This window comes from Dipodomys spectabilis, unplaced genomic scaffold, assembly GCF_019054845.1.
Source record: "Dipodomys spectabilis isolate Male_0828 unplaced genomic scaffold, ASM1905484v1 ptg000020l, whole genome shotgun sequence".
NCBI lineage: Eukaryota > Metazoa > Chordata > Mammalia > Rodentia > Heteromyidae > Dipodomys > Dipodomys spectabilis.
In genome coordinates, this window is record NW_024870697.1 from 272,012 (window position 1) to 277,251 (window position 5,240).

Genomic DNA, 5,240 nt, shown 5'->3' on the forward strand with positions numbered 1-5,240 from the left:
ATAATTTTGATGATGCCGGGCGCTGGTGGCTCACGCCTGTAATCCTAGCTACTCAGGAGGCTGAGATCTGAGGATCGCGGTTCAAAGCCAGCCTGGGCAGGAAAGACCGTGAGACTCCTATCTCCAATAAACCACCAGAAAACCGGAAGTGGCTCTGTAGCTCAAGTGGTAGAGCGCTCACCTTGAGCTGAAGATCTGAGGGACAGCGCCCAGGCCCAGAGTTCAAGCCCCACGACCGACAAAAAAAAAAAATAATAATAATTTTGATGGATACGATGATGACCACAGTGTACCCTGATAATGTCATTGTTGGGATTGAAAAGGAAAAAAACCTTTACACATTTTTACAGCTAGATTTCCCACATTGAATACATAGTAATAAACAGCGTTGGATTACATACAATAAGAATAACAAGAGGAGAGTTTCAATATCAATAAATACATTCACATAAACAGGCAGAGTCCATAAAAACCCAAATTCCTGCAGTCTATCTAATGTATACTCACTTTTCTTGATGGTACTATTTTCTTATAAATAAAATCGTTTATTTCCACATTTTGATGGACTAAAGTGTAGTTTTCAACTTAGTGGGATTAGTTCAAATAACATTCTCATATAGATACTATTCAGTAACCAATGTTTTCAAATGCTATATTGAGTATGTTCTGCAATACAGCTGTAAAGACATGACACAATTTACATAATACCACTTTCATATCTGTAGTTACCTAGAAAGGACATAGGTCTTAGAGCCAGGAGGTAAAACTTATTTTTATTTCTACATGAAACAATTTGTGACTTTATACCAACAAACTGAATTTGACTCTTTCCTTATTTGTAAGGTAAAGTGGAAAATGTAAGGTCTCTTCACTTTTCTTTATTCTTGCTCTAGAAGTCAACAAATATATTCTTCATTATTTCTTTTAGATTACATTGATTTACGCATGAGAAATGTAAGGCCAACAATCAATGTAGTGAGTAAATAATGATACTAGAATATGTGTCTGAGCTCTTCACTCTGTGTGCTTACAAAGAGAGTAATTTGGTGATAGAGAGGACCAATATGAAAAGACTATGGGGGAAAAGCGTACTTTTGAAATGGTTGTTTTAGGACTAGGTGACAGTGATGAGTAAATGAAACAGGCTGGTGTTAGGGGCATAAAAAGAAGTACAGAGAAATCATATTGTGTAAGTCGTTATGTCGAAAACGAACTTTACAACTTTGGTGGGGGGGGGGGGGATTGGGTGTGGGGTGTGGGGAGGATGGGAAGGGATAGGAAGGGGAAACAAAGGAGGAGGCTAAAATGCTTCATATGAAATATGCTCATTATCTTGCCCATGTAATTGTAACCTCTCTGTACAGTATTTTCACAATTAAAGAAAGTCATAAAAGCTCCAAAAAAAAGAAATCATATTAGTGATAAAAACTGAGTAAATCTTGATCATTCATCTTATCTAATAGGAGGGAGTAAGAAGGGTAAGAAGAAATATAAAAGGCTTCCATATGTTTGGCTGGTAACTCTGTTAGTGATGTTCTTAGTGATAAGAACCACAGGTGGAAATAATGGATTTAGGGGAAAAATATCTGATAGTTCTAAAGTTTATATTAAACAGATGCAAATATAGGTCTGTTTAGACATCATCAAAATATCCACGATCATGAATAGGAAAAAAGAATAATAAAATTGGGGGCATTATTGGAGGGAAGAGGAAAAGGAAAGTTCTGACAGAAGTGGGAGCAATGTGAGTACCAGTGTGGATAAGATTGGAAGAAAGAGATACATAAGGAAACAAAAAAGTAGTAAACAGACATTGACAGAATTAAAGGAAGGAAAGAATTTGCAGGAAGATCATGAAGGAAATATGCTATTTGGATTTGAAAAGTAAAAAGAAATAGACAAGTTCAATAAAAAAATGTTTTGGTGAAAGTCATCTTGATAAAATTTTGAGATATGAATGTGAATCCATAAAATTCTGGATCCATGAATTCAACAGAACCTGTTGATTTTAAATGTTGTGAACAAATGCTTTTATCCTGACCTTAGAAGAATTATACAGATATAACTGTCATGAACTTTACTTAGAGGTATTCTGTGAATATTTTTTGAAGACTTATTTAGCCAGGAGTTTATAGATTGAACTACAGCACAAACCAGCCTAATTTGTCCTACAGTTCCAACGAGTGGCCCATGTATCCACATCAGTTTGAAATTTTATTGAAATATCTTTACATATGTTTGGATATCTTATCAGCCTATTCATTATAAATGTAGGAAAAGAAACACCAAGTATTAGGTTGAACATACAGCTTTACTGATGTGACTGAAGACTCCTGGAATTGATTTTTCTTTAGAATAGAAAATGCTTCAGTAGGCATTGACACATCATAACTGTCATATACTCTATTTAACTCTAGTTCTTGTTAGGGATATCTCCATGCTGAAATAACCATGTCAATGAACCTGCCAGAAATTCTTATATGTAGGAAGTTCTCTTATAAACTTCAAACTTTATTGAATGGAAGAGTTCAGACATTCCCTTCACCAGTAAGATTAAATGCATAGAAAGATATATCATTTTGCTTTAATGCCTTTCTTTCATTTTCTCATACGCATTTGCAAGTAGGGAAGGATTCTGATGTAACAATAATACAATTGTGACTAGTACTAACACAACATCTAGGATCTACTGTTAATTCGATACTTTCTAATTAGTTCCAGATTTTGTGAATTTTTATATTTCCCCTGTGAAAACTAATGAGCTCCAAGAAAATGTCCCTAAGGAGCCTTTCAATTCTAATATCACTGTTTGTCTCAAAATTCTTTAAATTCTACATCCTCTAATATGGGCATAGTGTTATACTGTGGAACTTTTCTCCTGAGAGAGTGAGTACTACCCTATTGTTTAACATGGACAAAGTACCTTCATACATAGACTGGGCATGTGCAACAAGAAGTGGTAGTTGAACAATGTTCTTAGCAGTTTGTACAGATGAAATGGAAATAGAGCAACTCAGAACTCAAAAGGAATGTGCAAAAAAGACAACGGCACAACGTAGAATGTGCCAAGGAAATGCTGAAGTGTAATTTCAAATTATGAGCTCAGGTGTCACGGTGTGTTCAAAGTACAGCTTCAGACAATGTAGTTGGATATCTGGGGGGGGGGTATCTGCTTTAAAGTATGCTGAGATAATTGTAAATGTAGAAGCTCCTGACTCTGACTATAATCAGCCACAACATCATCAACTTAGGGACTATTTTCCAAATTCAAATTGAGAAAAGAGGGCAAAACACAGTGTTCAGGGTGAAGTAATGGACATCACATAACTTTTCTTATAAGTCTTCATTTATTTTGGAGCATTAAAGTAGGAAAAAGCCAAGCAAATATTTTCAAGAATCTAAATTGAATGGGAGGTATGATATTGTTCTCTTTTTAACTTGGAAGTTAATGATTATGTCTTTTTATACTCTAACTTGGGAAAATGATCTGCTGTCGGTTATTTTCTTCTCTTCCATTCTTTTGCCCTTCCATTTACATACTTTTTATTTAAACACACATACTTGAAATTGCATTTCTCAATGCTTCAAAATTATCTGAACTACTTACTACTGCTGGCAGCCTTCTATATCTTTCTCAAGGGAATATTTTGTCACTACCATTTTTATCCTATATGATACTGGATATCTTTCTGCCTAATTCAGTGCAAGATATGCATTAGATTCATCCAGATATCTCAACCATTTTACCACCATGAAATCCTATCGTACATAGAAATCATGATTTTAGAATGTCTGGGGAGGTGGCATCTGTCATTTTTGAATGACCCTAAGTAATAGTTACATGCAATCATGTTTTAAACCAATATGTCACTCAGTAAATGAATAATGACAAAATGTGGTGTATATGCAGCGGAATTCTATGCTTCCAATTCTAAATGGAAAGACTTGGAAAAATCCTAGTAAGTAAAATAAACAAGACAAAAAGGAAGAGATTCCATAGTTTCTCTCAGTTGTAATAGTAGGAAATATCTAGGATAGTCCTAGCAAATGAGCAGAATGGCTTAATGGATATGTATAAGATGATGCTGAGCAAAATGACCTCCTAGATATGGAAACAGTTGTTTTTCTTTGTGGTTGTTGTTTTTAATGTACTATGTAATTTCTTTTTTTTTTTTTTTTTTTTGCGTTTTCCCCAATGGTTTGTTCCCTGCAGTATTTGATTTCACTATCATGTGTCATTGTATATGCATTTATCTTAATTTGGCAAGGGAAGAGGAACAACAAAATTTTGAGACAAAGAACAATGGGCAAACCAACTCAATAGCAATACTCACAAGACAACATGTTGGAAATTTACATTACAACTTGTGAGGGGTATTGGGGTGAAGGAAAACTGTGAGAAAAGTGAGGGAGGGGGTAAAAAGTTCGACATGTTATGTATTCACTACCTTACAATTATTGCAACCTATTCTATATATCCCCTTGACTGTAAAATTAAATTAAAAAATAAGCTACATAAAATATAATTTCACTGTATTTGTATAGTAAATATTATTCTGTTATCCCTTTCTCTATCAGAGGGTCATCAACTTGAATGTTATCAAAGTATACAATATTTTCACAATACACTTGCCATTATTTTGAAAAAAACATAATTTTAGTATTGTCTTATAGTAAAACAGTAAACAGTTCAATTCTATGGAAACTCCTAACTTTTAAAACTGAATAATTGATAAGAGAACAGAATATAAGTGTTCTTCAATATGCCTATGACTATTAAATACTCATTCTAAAATTCTGAACATGCCATACCAGAGACATTTAAAACAGTATCTGTTTGCTTTTTAATTCTGCAATAGATACAGTTTCCAATGGGATGTTATGTATTTAAAAGTCAACAGAAAAAAGAGCCACATTCTGTTAGAAGATAAACCTGTGAACTATGAAATATCTATAATAATAAATTACAGAAGAGTAAACATTTGTTCATCAGAGTAAGGTATTCTGTCTTTCTTTCTTTCTTCCTTTCTTTCTTTCTTTTTGTCGATCATGGGGCTTGAACTCTGGGCTTGAGCACAATCCTTTCACTCTTCAGCTCAAGGCAAGTGCTCAACCGCTTGCACCACAGCACCAATTCTGTTTTTCTAGTGGTTAATTGGAGATAAGAGTCTCACAGGCTTTGACTCCGAGGTTTTTGATCCATTTCGAGTTGATTCTGGTGCAGGATGATATATAAGGAG